Source organism: Dama dama, chromosome 19, assembly GCF_033118175.1.
Source record: "Dama dama isolate Ldn47 chromosome 19, ASM3311817v1, whole genome shotgun sequence".
In the NCBI taxonomy this organism is placed as follows: domain Eukaryota; kingdom Metazoa; phylum Chordata; class Mammalia; order Artiodactyla; family Cervidae; genus Dama; species Dama dama.
Window position 1 is genome coordinate 12244048 of NC_083699.1, and position 22708 is coordinate 12266755.

Below are 22708 nucleotides of genomic sequence, written 5' to 3' on the forward strand. Positions count from 1 at the left end.
ATCATCAGCAATAAGAGAGGGAGGGCATGCTGAAGTTTCAACCACGCCTGATGTTGATGGCACAGAATTCCTTGCAGGATTCAGTTCCATCCGCCCTCTTGAAAATACGATCGAGTAATGGCTGGATACTAGGTTTTTTATTTTTTTCCTCATCATAGATGACACGGCTGCAGTGGATTACGTTCTGAAAAGCTGCTATAACCTTTGTGTGCCATTCTACATTTGGGTCCTTTGCCTCAAAAATAAGAGTGGCTCCCTCAAATAAAGAAAATCTCCTTACCATTTCCTGCATTGTGAATCTCTTCTTTTCTTGTTACTTCTTACTCTTGTCTCTCTTTATCCTTACTCTGGGCCTCCAATTCCATTAGATCTTCATAAGTAAGCTATTAGCGTTACACAGCAAGGAGTTCAGTGAAGTTGTCCTCCTGCAGATCTAGCTCCAGCTTTTGGCTGAGGGTAACTACGTTGCTGAAGATTGTTTGGACACAATATTCCACTAAAATTGTGAACAAACTGCAGGCAAGTTTCTTCCAAACCCAATTCATGTTGATGGCCGTAACCTCATGCCAAGCAAAATCATTTTTTTTTTTATTATAGCCTTGTAGATGTTACATACTCCTTCCAGAATTGTTGCACGGTTATTCCTGATTCATCACTCACCTTTACTACCTGATGAAAATGGTGATGTAAACAATATTTCTTGAATGTCACTATAACTCGCTGGTCCGCAGTTTGGGTGAGCAATGTAGTATTTGATGGCAGATACACTACTTTGACGTTGGGATGAAAGTTGTCCATGAAAGTGGAGTGTCCTGGAGCACTGTTGAGCAGTAAAAGAATGTTGAATGGGACTCCCTTCTCCAAGCAATATTTCTGTACCTCCAGAATTAAGTGCTGGAAAAACCAGTCCTGAAAATGGGCTGTGTACTTCAGGCTTTGGGGATACTCCTCCATACAGCAGGAAAAGAGGCCTTGGCCATGTTTTTAAGGGTTATTTGGTTGTATGAAAGATAAACTGAGAGAGGCTTCAACTTCATATTATCAGAAGCATTGCCACAAACAGCAGAGTTAGCATGTCCTTTGCTCCTTTATAGCCTGACATTAACTTTTCCTCCTTTCTGATGCAGCTTTGGTCTGGCATCCTCTTCCAGTGCAGTCCTGTCTTATCTACATTAAAAACCTGCTTTGGTAAATATGCGCCTTCATTAGTAATTTCTCAAAGCGTTTCAGGAAATTCCCAGGCATACCATGTTGTACTCACTGCCTTGCCACTGACTTTTAATGTTTTGAAGGCTGATGCTATCCTTATACCAGTATAACCACTGTAACTAGCATTAAAAGATTTTTCTTTCATTCACTGAGAGTGCCTTTTGAAGGACAGAAGGTTTTAGTTTGGATGAAGTTCAGTCCATTCATTTACTCCTTTATAGATCATACTTTTGGTATTAACCTAAAATCTTTGCCTGACCAGTTTCTGCAAAAGCTTTCTTCTGTTTTCTTCCACAAGTTGTATATGTTAATGTCTATGGTCTGTTTTGAGATACAATTTGAGTATAAGTTATGGATCAAAGTTCAGTTTTTTCCTTTCTTTTTGCATTTTGAAAATTCAGTATTTCTAGCATCACTTTTTGATGACACCATTTTTTCTTTATTAAATTACCTTTGTAGTTTGTAATGAAATCAGTTGTCCACAAATGTGTCTTTTCTAGACTTTCTGTTGTGTTCAACTGAAGTATTTGTCTATCTTGATGCCAGTACCACACTGTTTTGATTATTGTAGTCACAGTCTTCTGACTTTATTCTTTTTTCAAAAGTGTTTTTGCTGTCTTCGGTTCAGTTCAGTCACTCAGTCGTGTTCGACTCTTTGTGACCCCGTGAATCGCAGCATGCCAGGCCTCCCTGTCCATCACCAACTCCCGGAGTTTATCCAAACTCAATGTCCATCGAGTCGGTGATGCCATCCAGCCATCTCATCCTCTGTCGTCCCCTTCTCCTGCTGCCCCCAATCCCTGCCAGCATCAGGGTCTTTTCCAATGAGTCAACTCTTCGCACGAGGTGGCCAAAGTATTGGAATTTCAGCTTCAGCATCAGTCCTTCCAATGAACACCCAGGACTGATCTCCTTTAGGATGGACTGGTTGGATCTCCTTTGCTATCTTAGGTTTTTTGTAATACCATATGAATTTTATAATCATTCTCTCAATCACTGCAAAGTACCCTGCTTATAATTTGATTGAATCTGCAGATCAATTTGGGGAGAATTAACATCTTAATAATATTGGGTCTTCTAATGCCCTCACAGGATAAATTTCTCCATTTATTGAGGTCTCAATAGTATTTTATAGTTTACAGTTTAGGGTCTATGATACTTTCTTTTTTCATATTCTGAAGTATTTTCATATTTTTGATGATACTGTATGTGTTGTATAAATATATGTTTTCAATTTCTGCTTGTTTCTACTATATAGAATTACAGTTGAATTTGGTATATTGATCTTATATCCTGCCATCTCATTAAACTCACTTATTTTTCTAGTTGCTTTTTTATCGATTCTTTAAGATTTTCTATGTAATCGAACATGTAAAAGACAATTTTACTCATTTCCAGTTAGGATGCTTTTAATTTCTTTTTCTTGCCTGATTACTCAGGCTATAGCCTCTTTTACAACATTGAATAGAAGTGGTAAGACTAGACAGTTTTGTCTTGTTCCTGATCTTAGTCAACATTCAGTCTTTTTCATCATTATGTATGATGTTGGCATAAGATTTTGTTAAACCCCTTTTATCAGATTAAGGAAGTGCCATTCAAGTCCTAGTTTACCAGCAACATTTTTAGTGACAGATATTGGATGTTGTCAGATTTATTTTTGTGACTACTGAGATGATCTTATTTTTTCCTAATCTAATTGTTAATATGGTGAATTACATTGATTTTTCAAATATAAAACACTTTTTCATTTCCATTATAAAGCTCCATTTGGTCATGATGTCTTGTCTTTTTTGTGTTTATATTGTTTCATTTGATTTGCTAAAATTACATTTATAACTTTTTCATCTGTTTTCGTAAGCAATATTTGTCTGCAGTTTTATTTCCTTGTAGTTTTCTTTGTATTTGGTGTCAGGATAATTCTAGCTTCACAGAATGTGTTGGAAAGTATTATTTATTTTCCAGTTTTCTGAAAGAGTTTGTATAGAATTAGTGTCATTTCTTTGTTAATCATTGGATTGGCCCAAAAGTTCATTTGGGTTTTTCTGTAAGATGTTATGAACTTTTGGACCAATCTAATATTTGATAAAATCCACGAGCAAAACCATTTGGACCAGGATTTTTTTCTTTCTGGAAAGGTTTTTAACTAAAAATTAAATTTCTTAAGTAGAGAAATTAGTAGACAAATTATAGACAAATATGTTAATTCAGTTTATTTCTTCTTGAATGAACTTTGGTAGTTTTGTCTTTCTTTTCTTTTTTGTGCTATACAAGTAGTTTTATCTCTCATGGGGTTGGTTCATCTTACCCAAAATGTTGAATGTATAGACATAAAGCCGTTTGTAATATTTCTTTCTATCTTTTTAATATCTGTAGAATCCATACCAATGTCACTTCTTCTATTCCTGATATTGATAATTTATGTCTCCTCTCTTTTCTTCTCATCAGTCTGCCTAGAGGTTTGTCAGTTTTATCAATCTTTCTCAAAGAACCAGCTTTTAGGTTCATTGATTTCCTCTGTAGTCTTTGTTTCCTCTGTAGTTTTCTGTTTCATTGCTTTTCACATTGAACAGTATTATTTTCTTTTTACTACTTACATTCAGTTTAATTTGTTGTTGTTTTAGTTTCTTAAGGTATAAATTGAGGCCATTGATTTTAGACCTTTTATCTTTTCGCCTATGGATACTTAGTACCAAATATGTTCTCCTTTAGTAAAGCCCATAGGTTCTGATATGTTACGTTTTCATTTTTATTCAGTTCAAATAATTTTTCATTTCACTTTGATTTATTCATTGACCAGGGGTTATTTAAAAGTATGGTATTTAGTTTCCAGGTATTTGGGGATTTTCTAGACATCTTTTTGTAACTCCTTTATAATTTACATTCACTGTGCCAAGGAGCATGCCTTTTATGATTTAAACCCTATTAAATTCACTGAGACATTTTATGACTCAGAATATGCTCTATTTTAGTGAATGTTATGAAAAATGCTGTGTATTTTTTTTTCATTTTTTTTCATTTCAACTTGTTATTTTATGGAGTATTCTGTCAACGTCAGTTGGGTCAAGTTGGTTGATAGTGTAGTTACATTTCTTGTGTCCTTGCTAATTTTCTTTCCACTCGTTCTATCAAATATTGACAAGAAAGGAACTGAAATCTCCAACCACATTCTGTATTTGCCTGGATATTTTTGCAGTCCTATAAATATTATTAAGCTTTTTTCTGGGATGCAGTTCATTGGAGAAAATTTGGTCCTCTTAGGTCTTGTTATTATGCTTTGTTAGGTAAGTCTAGCGAAGTGCTTAGTCTAATGTTAATTGTTCCCCACAACTGAAGTGCCCACTTGTTGAGTGCTCTAACCAATGCTTTGTTCATTGTGAGTTTTTCTCATCTGACTTGTTGGAACAAGCGTTGTTTCCCATTCTGTGTAAGCACCAGGCTCTGATCTCCAGTTCTTTGAGATGTGGTTTCTTTTATTACAGGCATGTACTAATTAGTACTCTGTGACTATTGAGATGTGGTTTCTTTTATTACAGGCATGTACTAATTAGTACTCTGTGACTATAGAAGGGGGATTCTCAGTAGATTTCCACTGTGCTGTGCTCTCCATTCATTTCTCTGTCTTGTGAACTTCAGCTGCCTTAGTCTCCATGGAATCTTAGCTCTTGACTCCTTAAATCAAAGCATTTGCCAGGCTCCACCTGAGTTCTATCTGTAGTTATCTTTTTTCCCCCTTGTTTCTCTGATGTCTCGCTTGTCCAATATTGATGTATTTATTCAGCCTTTTTTATTCTTACAACTTCATAGTCCATCTTTTTCTGCCTTTTCCATTCAATCTTTTTTCTTTATATTTAACTTATGGCTCTTTTTGACAGCCTTATGTTGGGGCCTCTTTTTAAAAATTTGATTTTGACTATAACTTTTAATTTGATTATTTTTATTATTTAGATTTTTATTTAATGTAGTTGATATAGTTGTTTATATGTCTCATTTTGCTTGGATTTGCTTTATGTGCATTTCCTGTTTCTTATTACTGAAATAGTTTTTAGTATTTCATTTAAATTTCTGTGTTTTTAAATCTATTTATCATTGTATTATTTTCAGTTGTTACACTGAAGATTACATCTTTAACTTATTTCATTAACGTGCATCTTTAATGCATCCCATTCTAGTTCAGCTTTTCTGATTTTGCTTATCCCAAGCAATAGTGTTTTTATTTCACCTTCAGTTTTGAAAGATAGTTTTTCTTGATACACAGTTCTTGATTGACAATTTTTTCTCTCATCACTTCAAATGTTGTTTTGGCTTTCATAATTTCTGATGTCAAGTTAGCTGTAGTCTTAAGATTGTTCCTTTATGTTAAGGATTTTTTGTTCTCTGGTCTCTCTCCTGTTTTCTCTTTATCTTTGGCTTTTAGTCTTTTTGCTATCATGCATAGAGATTCAGGCTTCCCTGATAGCTCAGTTGGTATAGAATCCACCTGCAATACAGGAGACACCGGTTCGATTCCTGAGTCAGGAAGATCTACTGGAGAAGGGATAGGCTATCCACTCCAGTATTCTGTGGCTCAGCTGGTAAAGAATCTGCCCGCAATGAGGGATACCTGGGTTGGATGCCTGGGTTGGGAAGATCCCCTGGAGAAGGGAAAGGCTACCCACTCCAGTATTCTAGCCTAGAGAATTCCATGGACTGTGTCATCCATGGGGTTGTAAAGAGTCGAACACAACTGAGTGACTTTCACTAGTCTAGTTACTAAAGAGATAGAGTGGTTTTCTTTTTGTTTATCCCACTTTTCAGTGTACTATTTGACTGTGTAAATTAGTGTTTTTCACCAAATTTGGAAACTTTAATCTTTTTTTTCACTTTCACAACTGAATTGTCAAGAACTGAATAAACTTACTGCCTTCAAAGTGTGGTCTTTTGGCAAAGAGGACATAGATATTGGTCCAAAAGTACACATTTAAGTAAGAACTTTACCTTTTTTTAAAAAATTGAAATATAATTGATTTTAAATGTTGTGTTAATTTCAAATATACAGCAGAGTGAGTTAGTCATATTGTCACAGCATGCCAGGCTCCTTTGTCCATGGAATTCTCCAGGCAAGACTACTGGAGTGGGTACCATATTCCTTCTCCAGGGTATCCTCCCAACCCAGGAATTGAATTGGGGTCTCCTTCATTGCAGGTGGATTCTTTACCAGCTCAACTACCAGGAATATATATATATATATATAAAAACATATATGTACGTATTTTTTCCCTCAGATTCTTTTCCCTTTTGTAGGAAATTGTTTCTTAAAATGTTTGGTTTGTTCATTTTTTTTCTCCTTCTTCTTGGTATTCCACTTACACATACGTTAGACTGCTTGTTCTTGTCCCACAGATCTTTTGAGGTCCTGTTTGTTGTCCTTATTTTTTTTTTTCTTCTTTTTGTATTCCAGATTGAGGTACATTTTGATCTTTCTTTAAAGTTCACTTATTTTGGTTTTGCTCTTCTCTATCTTTTCATGACCTCATTTAGTGAATTTTAATTTTAGTATTTATTTTTAGCTTTTGGATATCCTTTTTGAAAAATACAGTTTGTACATCTCTGATCAGATTTCCTGTCTGCTCAATCATTGCTGCTTGCTCCTTGAAAGAAAAGCTATGACAAACTTAGACATCATATTTAAAAGCAGAGGTATTACTTTGCTGACAAAGGTCCATATAGTCAACGATATGGTTTTTCCAGTAGTCATGTATGGATATGAGAGTTGGACCATAAAGAAGGCCAAACACCAAAGCATTGATTCTTTTGAACTGTGGTGTTGGAGAAGACTCTTGAGAGTCCCTTGGACTGCAAGGAGATCAAACCAGTCCTTCCTAAAGGAGATCAATCTTGAATATTCATTGGAAGGACTGATGCTGAAGCTGAAGAGCCAATACTTTGGCCACCTGATGGGAAGAGCTGATTCATTAAAAAAGACCCTGATTCTGGGAAAGATTGAAGGCAGGAGGAGAAGGGGACGACAGAGGATGAGATGGTTGGATGGCATCACCGACTCAATGGACCTGAGTTTGAGCAAGCTCTGGGAGATGGTGAAGGACAGGGAAGCCTGGCATGCTGTAGTCTGTGGGGTCATAAAGAGTCAGAAATGACTGAGTGACTTAACAACAACAACAACAATATTCATTGACACTATTTTTTCTTTCAATATTTGAACAGTTTGTAATAGCTGCCAAGAAACCCCTGTTTGCTAGAATTAACATCTGATTAATTCATAGTGTCTATTTACTTTTGTCTTATACACTGTTATTGTTTAGTCATTAAGTAGTGTTCGACTCTTGCTACACCGTGAACTGTAGCCCACCAGGCTCCTCTGTCCATGGAATTTCCCAGGCAAGAATACGGGAGTTGGTTTCCATTTCCTTCTCCAGGGCATCTTCCCAACCCAGGTATCAAACCTGTGTCTCCTGCATTGGCAGACAGATTCTTTACCACTAAGCCACCAGTAATGCCCTGATTCACAATTAATTGTTTGCTTGCATGTCTGGTTATTTTTACTTAAAGCTTAAACATCATAGCCATTCTAGATTCAGTTTGATTCAGCTGTGCTCTTTTGGGGATATTGTTTTATTTAGTATTTTTTGTTTTTGTACTTTTCTCACCTGAAACTACAAAATTACCCTCCCTGTCTCTAGGCAGTTTCTGATATAGCTATGTTGTTATGATTTCCCACTGCTGCTTTTTTAGTCTGACTCTTTGAGGTAGTTGGGGTGGTCTGTTTTGTTCCTTGGTTGTCAGCCAGGAGTTTAGATTGAGATAGAGCTAATCTTGTCTGCTTTTTTTTTAATGAATGAGTCCCTAATTTTCAGCTCCTGTACCAATTTTACAGTCTATACTTAGGTGCTTCAAGTACATTCTGCTTCATTTTCTTCCAGCAGAGATATACACTGACTTAACTGCTTCTAAATGCTATAACAAAATACCACAGGTTGACTTAAACAACAAACATTCATTTCTCATAGTTCTGGAGACTGAGAGGTCTGATATCAAAGTGCCAGCGTGGTTAATGGGTGGATGGTAACACCTGTTTTGATTTGCTGATGGCTGCCTTCTTTCTGTTGCTTCACATGGTAAGGAAGGGCTATGGTATCTTAATCATGTTACAAAGGCAATAATTCAGTTATAGAGAATCTATTCTCATGATGGCATCTAAACCTAATCGCCTCCCAAAGGCCCCACCTCCAGGTACAATCACATTGGCAATTAGGGCTTCAACATACGGGTTTTCAGGGACCACACTCAGTCATAGCATGTATGGGCATGTATTCCATTATAAAAGGCATCTAGTACATTGCTCTCTAATCAGTGATTAATGCTTTACTTGACTTCCTGAAAATTTTCCCCAACTCTATGTTGTTGAGCTGTCAGCCTGAGATTCGGGCAGAATTTATATTCATATTTGGGTCATACTCCTTTTGTGATTCTCTTGCTGCTAACATTTCCCCCTTTAAATTTCCTGTACTCTTTCAGACCTGACCTCTGATTCTAATACCATGATCCAAAATGGTGGTTGTTTTCTACCATTGAGTTTCTCCTGTTACAGCTATGATGGACAGGAGTACCCTCATACCAGAAAGCCATGGAATGGTGACATTTTTGAAATGTGGCTTTTTGGATTTTGTACAGTGTCTCTGAATTATTTTTTCTATGTTGTTAGGTTTTTACAAATTTTAATCTGTTGGAAATTTTGTTCCACCATGTATTTCTTAACTTTTATCAGAAGTACTCTTAATTTTAACCTTAAAATTGCATCATAACAAAACTTTTAAAATAAAAGTTCTTTGACTTGAGAGAATTTTTATACTTAAATTTTAACTTATATATCTATTACTGATAGTTTTTAATGCATAGAATTCTTCAAAGACCATTTTATTAATCAGAGTATATTTACCATTTTTTAAAATTGAAAATGTAATCTCTGAGGTATTTACCTCTCATTCACAGTTAGGAGTCAGTGGGCTTCCATAAAGAACCCGCCTGCCAATGCAGGAGACATAAGAGAGGCGTGTTTGACCCCTGGGTCAGGAAGCTCCCCTGGAGGAGGGCAGGTCAACCCTCTCCAATAATCTTGCCTGGAGAATCCCATGGACAGAGGAACCTGGTGGGCTATAGTCCATAGTGTTGCAAAGAGAAGGACACAAATGAGGTGACTTAGTACACACAGCATAAGTCAATAGCTTTCGAATTGATGGACTCACAGTTTTGGCTGAAGATTATTTTATGTTTCCACCTCAAGAAATCTTTATTTGCTAAGTGTTTCAGTAGTTTTTATGTATAGATTTCTGTGCTGATGTGAGTGTATATAAATTTAGAACAATTACAGTAAAAGTTTTGCTATCTGGGATATTGGGGAATTAATTTTCATGGTCAGTTTTTTTTTTTTATTGCAGAGATTTCACTCTTTTAAAGTACAAAAACTTTTTTCTTTGAATATTTTTCCTGAATATATATGTTCATTATAAAATGTTATCAGAATTATTGAGCAGAGGAAGAAAAGCAATAAAAGTTAACTGTCACACTTGCCACCAAGAAGTTCAGTTCAGTTTAGTCGCTCAGTCGCGTCAGATTCGTTGTGACCCCATCAACTGCAGCATGCCCTGTCCATCACCAACTCCTGGAGCTTCCTCACAACTCGTTTCCATTGAGTCGGTGATGCCATCCAACCATCTCATCCTCTGTCGTCCCCTTCTCCTTTCACCTTTAATCTTTCCCAGAATGAGGGTCTTTTCCAATGAGTCAGTTCTTCACATCAGGTGGCCCAAGTATTGGAGTCTCAGCTTCAGCATCAGTCTTTCCAATGAATATTCAGGACTGATTTCCTTTAGGATTGACTGGTTGGATCTCCTTGCAGTCCAAGGAACTCTCAAGAGTCTTCTCCAATGCCACAGTTCAAAAGCATCAATTTTTCAGTGCTCAGCTTTCTCTGTAGTCCAACTCTCACATCCATACATGACTTGTGGAAAACCATAGCTTTGACTAGACAGACCTTTGTTGGCAAAGTAATGTCTCTCCTTTTTAATATGTTGTCTAGGTTAGTCAAAGCCTTTCTTCCAAGGAGCAAGCATCTTTTAATTTCATGACTGCAGTCACCATCTGCCATAATCTTGGAGCCCCCCAAAATAAAGTCTGTCACTGTTTGCATTATTTCCCTATTTATTTGCCGTGAAGTGATGGGACCAGATGCCATGATATTAGTTTTCTGAATGTTGAGTTTTAAGCCAGCTTTTTCACTTTCATTAAGAGACTCTTTAGTTCTTCTTCACTCTCTGTCATAAGGGTGGTGTCATCTGGGTATCTGAGGTTATTGATATTTCTCCTGGCAGTCTTAATTCCCACTTGTGCTTCCTCTAGCCTGGCATTTTGCATGATGTACTCTGCATAGAAGTTAAATAAGCAGAGTGACAATATACAACCTTAACATACACCTTTCCCAATTCGTAACCAGTCTGTTGTTCCCTGTCTAGTTCTAACTGTTGCCTCTTGACCTGCACACAGATTTCTCAAGAGGCAAGTCAGGTGGTCTGGTATTCCCATCTCTTTCAGAATTTTCCACAGTTCGTTGTGATCCACACAGTCAAAGGCTTTGGACTACTCAATAAAGCAGAAGTAGAGGTTTTTCTGGAACTCTTGCTTTTTCGATGATTCAACGGATGTTGGCAATTTGATCTCTGCTTCCTCTGCCTTTTCTAAATCCAGTTTGAACATCTGGAAGTTCATGGTTCATGTACTGCTGAAGCCTGGCTTGGAGAATTTTGAGCATTACTTTGCTAGAGTGTGAGATGAGTAGAATTGTATAGTAGTTTGAACATTCTTTGGCATTGCCTTTCTTAGAGATTGGATTGAAAATGAACTTTTTTCAGTCCTGTGGCCACTGCTGTTTTCTAAATTTGCTGGCATATTGAGTGTAGCACTTTCACAGCATCATCTTTTAGGATTTAAAATAGCTCAACTGGAATTCCATCACCTCCACTAGCTTTGTTCGTAGTGATGCTTCCTAAGGCGCACTTGACTTCACATTCCAGGATATCTGGCTCTAGGTGAGTGATCACACCATCGTGCTTATCTGGGTCACTAAGATCTTTTTTGTATAGTTCTTCTGTGTATTCTTATGACCTCTTTTTAATATCTTCTGCTTCTGTTAAGTCCATACCATTTGGATGCCCATCTTTGCATGAAATGATCCCTTGGTGTCTCTAATTTTCTTGAAGAGATCTCTAGTCTTTCCCATTGTACTATATTCCTCTATTTCTTTGCATTGATCACTGAGGAAGGCTTTCTTATCTCTCTTTGCTATCCTTTGGAACTCTGCGTTCAAATGAGTGAATCTTTCCTTTTCTCCTTTGCCTTTAGCTTCTCTTCTTTTCTCAGCTATTTGTAAGGACCCCTCAAACAACCATTTTGCCCTTTTGCATTTCTTTTTCTTGGGGACAGTCTTAATCACTGCCTCCTGTACAATGTCATGAACCTCCGTCCATAGTTTTTCAGGCACTCTATCAATAGATCTAATCCCGTGAATCTATTTGGCACTTTCATTGTATGAACGTAAGGGGTTTGAGTTAGGTCATACCCGAATGATCTAGTGGTTTTCCATGCCTTCTTCAATTTAAGTCTGAATTTTACAATAAGGAGCTCATGATGTGAGTCACAGTCAGCTCCTGGCCTTGTCGTCAGGTGTTAGTGTAAGTAAAGGGTCGCCACGTGCATAATTCAGGACACCAGGTTGCTTGTTGGAACCTGCGTGTAATTTTCCAGGAGGCTTTTGTTCTAGGCTTGTGGTGTTCCTCAAACACCCTTCATCTTTGTCCCAGTGGTTGATGTATAGGAGATGCCTCATACGCCCTGCTGTCTTTGCTGCTGTGTTTGCTTAGAGCTAACCTCAGGGATCTAATGAGGGAAAGAGCTGCAGCAGGGCTGCTTGAAGCTGAAAGATCATTCTACCTCCTGAGTTAATAAAGGTCCTGGAACTCGAAAAAAAGGATAGGGCACCCCAGTGATAGGGATACCCTAGTGTCCTCACTCTGTATGAGGACTGACTCACAATGGTAGGCTGTAAGGAGAGTTGGGCTCTGCAGACAGCCTGGTGTTTGTAGAATTCTTTAGGAACTTCTAATGTTGTCACCAATTGGTTTTTTAAATTCCACATTGTAATAATGCATAAAATTTTCCATAAAATCATGCATAAAAATTTCAGTCATAAAAATTTATTGAGAAATACTCTCTATTGACTTACTGTATGTAATATGTCTGTTACTAAGTTTTTAAAATTTGGAATAATAAAATTTGCTCAGCTAAATAGTCATTTTAAAATATCACATAAGTTTTTCTTCATATAGTGGGTTCAACACAAGCCATTTATTGTTTAAATACCCTATTTTTCTTATGTAGCTTAAATTTTTTAAAGACTTTATAAAATATACAGATTCATGATAATTTTTTCATAATGACAAATTTTAATTTGGGTACTATTTTAGAGTTTAAATATTAATGAACAGGTCTATCTGAGAATGTCAAACTTTCAAAGTTACTTTCCTATAGATATCTTATTCTACTTTTTCTTATTTATTTCAAGGGTAGGGATGGCTTTCTCCTTTTATGAGGCAAAACAACTGGTCAGAGTAGAATTTCGAAGAATTGATAAACTTGCGCTGCTACAGAAAGGTGCCTAGTTAGAATATTTCTCCCTTGATATAAAGGGATTATCCTCATGTGTTGCCTGAATTCATGAAGTCATCTGAATTTTAAAATTTAAGTGCGTAGTCTTTGCAGTCATAAACATGAGTGTTCTAACTTCTTAAAGCCTTTGGATACAATATAATTGAAATGTTTTAGAAATAATGATTTTAGAAGGGCTTTAAACATTTGTAAACATATGAGTTTTAAAAATCCAAATTTACCCTTGATAATTAGGGATTATAAAAGGATTAATAGTTTTGGCTGGAGATTTTGATTTACACAGAAATATGTAGCAATATTATTTCCTGAAATGAGGAGGTGGGTGGAGAAAGATTAATTGTTGTTAGTGCTGAATAGTCCTGAATAATAAGGTGTAGTTCATATGCAGATGGTTCTTGTAAATTTACACTTTGACACTGGATGAAATTGATAGATGTTAGGCATAAACAGCCAGGGACGAGATTTTAATGTCCTTTTACTCACATACACTAGTTTGAAGATGACCTAACTGTTAGCAGTGGGTACCCTTCAGTCCTTGTATTTTGATTTTTGTTTAATTGAAAGCAAAATACATTTTTTATGCATTTTCTGTATTTTTGCAAAAAAACATTTACAGGTACCTTTGTCAGAAAATACTACATTTGTCGGGAAATAAGCTATGAAATAATAAAAAATTTTATAATGCCTTTTGCTAAGTACATTATAAGGATACAAGGATACACTTAGCTGAAAGTAATTTTCATTGAACTAGGAATCATCTGGAAAGGTTATTTTTGTTTTAATTATCCTTTTTAGGAATGCATGTCACTGTAAGTAAAATAGGAATTAAAAAATTTTAAGCACCTGCATTTCATTTAACATAGGTAGTAATCCAGGAAAGTGATGTCAGTCACTATGTGATAGAAAGAAGATTGCTTAATAGTAGGCTTTTGTGTTGAATAGCATTATATTTGCCTAGAATCACTTTAATAGAGAATTTTTGTTTAGTGTGCATTGATAATTTAGAAAATGAAACTGGTTTTGCACTTTGCTCATATGCCAGTTTTTTTTTTTTTTTTTTTTTTTAATGGATTAAGGGCCTAAAGGAATAGAGGAAGTGAATGGACACTGATGTTTCAAAATATCTCATTTTGCCTAAAAGCAAGTACCGCAGATAAATGCCCATAAAGGGATTTCTTTCTTAAGCCCCGTGGATTTTTCCCCCGCACAACTTTTTGTGTGAGTTAGAAATGAAACCCATTCATCTAGTGCCCCAAAGAACGGCCTTATTGAATGGAATAACAGTGTAATGTACCATTGAAGGCAGGATTGAAAGTGATTATCTTGTTAACTCTTGACAGTTACCGCCAGCTTGAAATGGAACCGGCAGGCTTGATTTGCAAATGAATTAGAGCTTTTTCATTTTGTGCCAGGATCATCTTTTTATATTCTGATATGACAGATGCCATGTTCCAGGCTTTTGTTTTTCTTTGGTTTTATACTTGCAAATAAAAAACAAAAGATTATGATAGTCATTTTATTTGCATCTTTTCTCTTGGAGTTTATTCTTTGTATAGAAGTTTTTAATTTTATATTTTTCAAAAATTTGTTTCACTACTATTGTTTTTATCAGAATTAAGTTTGATTAATTTAAGTAAGGTAGTAATTGGGTGAAAGAGAAGCATTTATTGTCTTTTGAGGGGTAGAAATTTACAAACAGAGTAGTGTGGTTAATAAAAATGTAACTTTTGGCTAAATTTAATTCAACTAGCTTTTTTTATTTTTTATTTTGATATAAGTTCATACTTGTAGAGAAGTTTCAATAATAGTACAAGAAACTCCCATGTACTCTTGACCCAGATTCACCAGTTGTTTACCACTTGCACCTCCCTTATCACCCCTCCCTCCCTCCTCTTTCTTCCTCCTTTCTCTACCACACATATTTATAAATGTATATATTTTTTTGAACCAAAAGAGAATATATTGAAAATGTTGTTCCCCATAAATACTCTAATACACACATTCTAAGAGCAAAGACATTCTCTCACATAACCATGAGTAATAGATTTTGAGAACTCAGAGTTAAAAATAATATTTTTTTGTGTGTTTTTTCCTCCTCTTGTATTGGTAAAAAATCAATGTGAGGGTTTTTGTGTTTTATCTACAAAATTATACTATTTCTGTTTATATTTAATCATCTTAAATAAATATTGTGATTTTAGTGCATTTTGTATATATAACTTATTAACCTGGAACCTTGTTTTTCTTGTCCAGATAGTTTTTATTATTGAAGAATTAATATACTTAAAACTTGTATATTCCATTTAATATAAATGTAGTAGTTAACATAGCCCTCTCCCCATCTAGGTAACATGCATTTTCCATCCAGAAAGGTCTTCATTGACATATATACACATACATTCATATTCTTGTAGAGTTTTAAGTTAAATATCTTTAAATTATAGCTTGAAGATTGTAAATTTAAAGTTCTATAAGTATTTTTCTTTGCAAAAAGTTACATTTTGTTCTGTACAAATCTTAATAAAATATGGGACTTAAGAATAAGTTATTCCCCATTTTACACTATTGAGTTTCCACTGTAAACATTGGCACTGCAGCCTGTTTCATAAAATAGGAACTGCAGGCATTTATAACATATATCATATTAATATGATCTGCTGAGAACCTTTATCAAAATGCCAGTCTTTTAAAGGTATGATTAAGTATATTGGTGAACATCACCAAACTAAGTGTTTACCAGAGCCTACTCTTTTTGAGTTATAAGATGATAGTCTTGAAGGGAGACTGGAATCAGTTGAGAAGAAAGCAGGACTCTTTCTAAATATTCCATCTTCACTGTCTTATCACAAATTCCATTCTCTTTTCCTCTTCTCCCCTCTCCCTAATCTTTCAGGATAGTTGGGTTGATCCAGGTATGTTTGGTGTGTTATGTTTTTATGATATGTTTAAGTTTGACATTTCTTTATATGAAGGATGACCATTTAATATATTGTCCTGCCTTTGACACTAAGAATGCTGTTAATGGTTCAATCAGGATATGAGAAATCAGAACTTTCCCAGGCAAAGGAGGATATATGGTTCATCACCTTATTTCCATATCATCTTGTGAAATGTGTATTATTGCTGATTTTACAGTGATAACCTGATACAGATTCAGATGTTAAAATTTTTAACATAAGTATAGTTGTGAACCTATAAAGTAACTTAAGATTTGAAATATTCAGAATGCTATTTCAGTGTTGCCCAAATTTAATAGTATTTACATCTTTTAAGAATTTTATTTACTTGTGCTACAATAGATAATAGCCCTATATTGCATGCAATTTAAATACTGTCTTAGTGTTTAGAATTATGAATTTGGAGGATAGATGAATTCCTAAAAATGTTTTTATGGTTTTATATAGTTCTGCTTTATAAAAATGTAATACCTGTAAAACTGATTATTCAATGTTATACTAAACTATGTTTAATTAATGAAGAAAATGCCATTTTCCCCCAGTGTACTAGAATGTTTCTTACTGATTATGCTAAGTTCAGTTTTTAGACGGAGTAATTAACATTTGTCTTTTTTCATGTTACTCTTCCTTTCTCCAACTCTCATTTTGTAGAGTTGAGTTGTTTCTATGGTAAAGTTTCTGTCTTTCAGTGTGGTCTTTACAGTTAATTCTTTTGTTTTTATTTCATTTTTTGGTCATTCTTTTGTTTAGTTTTTTCAGCTAATACTTTTATTTTGTAAAATTAAGAAAAATTCTTGTATTTTTTACATGTAAGGTAGAGTAAAAGCAGGTAGGAGAAGCTGAGTTCTCAACTTTTACATTTATCTCCCTATATTTTGTTGATTCTTCCTTTCTTAATTTGTATCTGTCCTTTGCAGTTTGGGTTCTGAGACCCTTTTCATTGTCAGTGACGCTGTCAATGATTATCATGAATCAAAATAATAAAAGAACAGTAAATCATGATTTACCTCTGTCTGCCTATCCCTCAGTTTCCCAAATCATAATAACTTCATGTGGATTAATAGCTTGAATACAAGTAGAATTCAAATGATTTAAATCAAGAGTCAGCAGACTTTCTGTGAAGGGCCAGATAGTAAAAATTTTAGGCTTTGTGGGGAGAAGGCAAAATTGAGGATATTATGTTACTATTTATATAATAAGAAGGAAGATAGAATATACAATTTTATTTCCAAATGTGAAATATAGTTATTCAGCAGATTTTTTTGTAATACAAATGTGTAAATAAGAAGAATGGAATTCTTCAAGGAGGATAGCATTTCACTTAATTGAGATTCAAAGTTAGTATTCTCTGTTATCAAAAGTGTTTACAAACATTCATCCGTTAATCCTGATTTGTAATGAGAGTTTTAAAAATAGTTCATCTTTGAAATTTTTTTTCCCACAGACTAGTATGGCCGAATAGTGATCATAATCCATGAACACATGATTTTAATTGAACATTGTAATTCCTTGGAATACATATATAAAATTCTATTAGATTCTTGATGTTTGCCTTGTAGTTATTACACTGAAGATTAATCACTTTTACTTTGAGGGGAAGCTCCTCAGTTGTACACATGAATGGGTTTGGAAGTATGGAAGCTTTCTTTGCACTTGCATTGAGATTGGAAAAATACTAGTGGAACTCTAATTTGAGCTTGGAAAATATATTCCTTGAAAGGTATGTGGGAATGGAGATCTTGCTTTAGTTTTAATTTTGACAGGGTGGGAAGTGTATATAAGCAGCTTGACATTATTTTGTGACCCAAACAGTGTAAGTTGTGTTTGTTTGTTTTTGGTTGTGCTGGGTCTTTCTTGCTACACGCGGGCGTTGCCAGGGTGGTGCTCTTGTTGCAGCGCATGAGCTCTAGGTGAACGGGCTTCAGCAGTTGTGGCTTATGGACTCAGTAGTTGTGGCCCACAGGCTTTAGTTGCTCCGTGGTATGTGGAATCCTTCCAGACCAGGGAGTGAACCCATGTCCCCTGTATTTGCAGGCAGATTCCTATCCACCCTACCACCAGGGAAGTCCTGTTAGTTGTTTCTGAACTGACTTTAATGCAGTATAAGTTTTGCCTGTAAGCACTGTGTTGCCTGGCATGCTGCAGTCCATGCGGTTGCAAAGAGGTGGGCACAACTGAGTGACTTAACTGATTGTGTTGCCTTTTAATTTTTGATTGAATTCATTAGAAAATGTTATTAACTCCTCACCTAAAGCTAATTTCCATTGCCATTCAGTATTCAATAAAAGAAGTAGTTCTTTTCATTTACGAAAATTTTAACCTTGACCTTTCTTATGAAAAATCACAATAAAACTTTACCATTGTGAAGACATTAAAGTGCTGTATGTGCTGTGTGCTCTGTTGCTCAGTCGTGTCTGACCCTTTGCGACCCCATGGACTGTAGCCCGCCAGGCTCCTCTGCCCATGGGGATTCTTCAGGCAGGAATACTGGAGTGGGTTCCCTCCTCCAGAGGATCTTCCCAACACAAGGATCGAACCCAGGTCTCCATCATTACAGGCAGATTCTTTACTGTCTGAGCAACCAGGAAAGCCCGAAGTGCTGTATGTATTAGACGAGTCAGGATATTTAGCTTCTATTTCTGTCAAAAGTGTGCCAAACTCAAAATGAGCAAGTCCACAAAAGTAAATGAGATTCACTGTTGACCTCCTGGTTCAGTAATACATGATACATTCAAATATTTTCACAAAGTGTTTTTTCTCATCAGTAATACAGTGAGTAATCAGAGGCTTTAAATTTTCACATATGCTTACATTTTTACAAGCTTTGTGAATTTGTCCAGCTAAGCCTCTTTTGGTTCTGTGCATATTTTAACCACCATCCTGTGTAACATGTTTTAGTAGATTCCATATCAGGTTGTACTGAATTAGTGTTTTCCCAATTTTCTTGAAAATATTTTCATGTTCTACACAGACTTCTCACAGAGGCTGTAATTCTTCAGTCACTTCAGATTCAGGTCTGACTCCTCAAATAAACAACGCTGAGCATTATCACTAACATCTGTGGATTCATCAAGTGCCAAGGAAAACTACTCAAAATTATTTGCCTTGTCTTTGACTATTGATGATACTCCCTATGTCCTCAACTTTCAAGCAACTGTTCTTGCTGAAGGGCTAATAGTTTTAACAAGTATATTTTCTCCAGACACATTCCTTTGCCTGCTGCAGTCAAATATGATTTAATCAACTCTGTGTTAAATGGCTTTCATTTATTCGTGAACAAATACACCACTAAGAAACCCATTTGTATTTTTTATTTTTGTGAAGAAACTCTGCCATGATGAGTCCTTCCATTTTAAATTTTCTCATTTTTTCTTACTCTTGCTTTCCTGTATGTTGGAAATAACGTGAAGGCTGCTTAGTTTGGTAGTATCAACATGTATTGTATTCATTTGGCACAGCCATATAGTCATTGTATAATAAACACAATGTATTGCCATTTAATTGGATAAAATAATCTATAGTACATTGTGCCTTACAAGCATGTCATTTGAAGTCCCCTTCTCTCTTCTTTTCTGGTTTTGACATGATAGGTATATACTGGTATTAAAACAAAATTTAATTGTCACATTAGGGCAATTTATGAAGCTTTTGAAACTCTGTTGAGTTGTACTGAATCACTGTGATTTCTGTGCTCTGAGCTGCAGTGCAAACAGTGAAAGTGCCACATACGATCTCTGTTGTGACAGCTGAGCCATTGTGGCACTAGAGCAGCTATAAAAATAGGTGCAAGCATGAGTGTAGTTGTGTCCCAACGGAACTTTAAAATTGACACTAAAAGTTGAACTTCAATAATTTTCACATATCACAAAACATTATTTTTGTCTTTCTTAATCATTTAAGAATATAAACATTCCCGTGTGCCGCACACAGACAGGTGGCAGTGTGGCTGTGGTCCTTGCACCACTGTTTGCGGACCCCTGATTTGGACTTCCAGCTCAAGAGAATGGTTGGCCACTCTTTAAATTCTCTGTTGGCCCACAGATACACATTAAATACTTGGTGGGCAGTGCTTGTGAATTCAGTGTTATCTTTATTTTATACATGTGAATATAAAACCATCTGTGGTAAGAAAATAACTCCTGAAAGACTCTTCTTTTGTATTTTCACTTTATATGAACCAGAGAAAACAAAAATCTTTCTTACATTCAAGGCTGTTTCAGGGCTCTAGGACTTATCACATATTATTTCCTCCTGTGTACATGTAAGTTATCCTCACTGAGCTTAGATTTTATATCAGAAAAGACTAAAAGTAAAAAAAATAAACATAGATTATGTAGGACATTGGAAAAGACCCTGTTGCTGGGAAAGATTCAGGGCAGGAGGAGAAGGGGACAACAGAGGATGAGATGGTTGGATGGCATCACCGACTCAGTGGACATGAGTTTGGTTGGACTCCGGGAGTTGGCGATGGACAGCGAGGCCTGGCGTGCTGCTGTTCATGAGGTCGCAAAGAGTTGGACATGACTGAGTGACTGAACTGAACTGATTGGATAGCTTCTGTAATCAGTGAAACTCTGGGAAACCAAGTTACAAAAATGATCAGAAGTTAAGACAGCTATATCATAGTATCCGTATACTTATTATACAGATATTGGCACCACCATCACTACCAGCATTGCTGCCACTGGACTTGTAATACCATTGCTGATGTCACCTAAAATAATCTTTCTATTCTTGTCTTTAATTTACTTTTGATCAAAGTTCCTAGAATAATCCCCATCTCACTTTATTTGGATTACTTTGAATTCAAAACTTGCCTAAATTGGAATAGTATTCAGATTCTGGGTAGCTTAAAATGCATAAGAAATAGACTGAATAAGGGCATGACAGTGAGTGAGCACAACAGTGAAATAAAATGAAGGAAGAATTCCCTGGCTTTCTAAACTTTATCTTATATTCCTGTTATTCTGTCTTATACATTCCTGTATTATTTCTTCACAGTACATTTAAATGTTACACATTTACAGTTACTACTTTATATATTTGTGTGAAAGTTGTGTGTGTTTCACACCTATCTATAGGTTCTTTGCAACCCTTGCCATCTGCTGTGTTCATTATTGTATCCCTGATACGAGAACTTTGGAGCATAGAATTTGACCCAAAGGTTCTGCTCAGTAACGATGAATGATTAAATGATGTAAGCAGGAGGGCCAAATCGCAATGGCTTCAGTAGAAAGGCATTGAAGAGTTTTGAGTAGGGAAATGATGTGATCCATTTTTACATGATTGGACTGTCTCTTTTGGGATAGGTGGATGGGAGGGAAACAATGGTGGAAGTGAGGAAAATAATGAGGAGGGAATTAAAACAGACGAGGCCAAGGGTGATGGTAGGTGGACTAGGATGGTAGCAATTGGTAGGTACCGATAAATAGTTTCTGTGGTTACTAAGGAGGCAGAATCAATAGAACTTAGTGACAGATTGTCTTTGTAGGGAGAGAAGAAAATAAAGAGGTTTGATTCTTAGGTTTTTGGCTTGAGGACAAATGTTGGGACTCCTTTTTGAATTAATGAAATACTGAAAAGAATCAGATTTGAAGGAGGAACTTAAGAGTTCAGTTTTGGGCCTATTCAATATAAATTTTTGGTTTTGGTTTTTGAGCCATTCACATAGAAGTGGATTTCATTTCTATTTCATTTCTATTCATTTGGACAAATGAATCTGAAACTTCTGAAGACTGTGCTTGTTGTTATTTTCCTGTAGGTTGCTATTAATGCTGAGAGCAAGATTGGTTGAGAAGAAAATATAGAACAAAATAAGGGCATAGGACCAAACCTTGAGGAGCTCTAACCTTTGATGGCTGGAGAAAGGGACATGAACCTACAAAGGAAACGAGTTATTTTTTCAAAAAAGGTTTAAAACCTGGATGATGCAATGTCACAGAAGGCAGATGAGCAGAGGGTGTGCAGGAAGGAGTGTTGGGCAGTCTCAGATGCTCCTGGGAAGGATATAAAGACAAGGACGGTACAATGGCATTTGGACTTGGTAACATGGAGACACCACCGACTTTAGGAAGAGAAAATTTTGGATGTGATAGGAAGCAGGAATGTGGAGACTTAGTGTCTATGTCGTTTTTCAAAAGGTGTGACTGGGAAACAGAGAATCAAGTAGTGTGGTAGCTGAGGAGTCCAACTCCAGGCCCGAATTCTGTGTCTCCCGCATTGCAAGCAGACACTTTACCATTTGAGCCACCAGGGAAGTCCAATCTTTTAGATCCAACCATTAAGCACTGTTGTTCCTAGACTGGGTGCTTCCATTTAGAGTCCTTATGTGGGATCTGAAATACTTTCTGCACTTTGATTCAGTACTTTTCCATTCCTAGCCCTTCCCACTTTCTTTCCCCATGGTTCACTGGTCCAAAAGAGTCAAGAGCCTTTTGCTCCAGGCTTCTCAGTAGTGAGACAACCATTCTTCTCGCTACCCCCCCTGCCCACCCCAGTGCATCCACCTGACCCATCCTGTTCTTTGAGGGGAAAATGTAACATCAGTCTCCTTTTTGACTCTTGGTTGCATTGTTATCAGTAAGAAAATGAAGCTTTGATTGTTACTTTCAGTTTGATTCATTGTCCTAACTCACTAACCCCTTTACTTTAACCTGACCTTAACCCCTGATTGCCCCACAGTAGCAGGGAGAAAGAAAAAAAATAACTGAAGGACTGAAGTCCTTGAAAAAGCCAGAGGAGCTGATTCCAGAGCCCTTGTGGCTGCAATGGCCTTTGTGTGAAGGCATCTCAATCATCACCTCTATGAAGGATTTCCTAGACTCTGC

The 22708-nt window shown here is 36.1% G+C and overlaps 1 protein-coding gene across 5 annotated transcripts in view; it reads left to right on the forward strand.

The window, feature by feature from the left end:
• RSRC1 (arginine and serine rich coiled-coil 1) overlaps nucleotides 1-22708 on the forward strand; it is a 402069-nt gene that overhangs the window by 142114 nt on the left and 237247 nt on the right. The window lies entirely within an intron of this gene.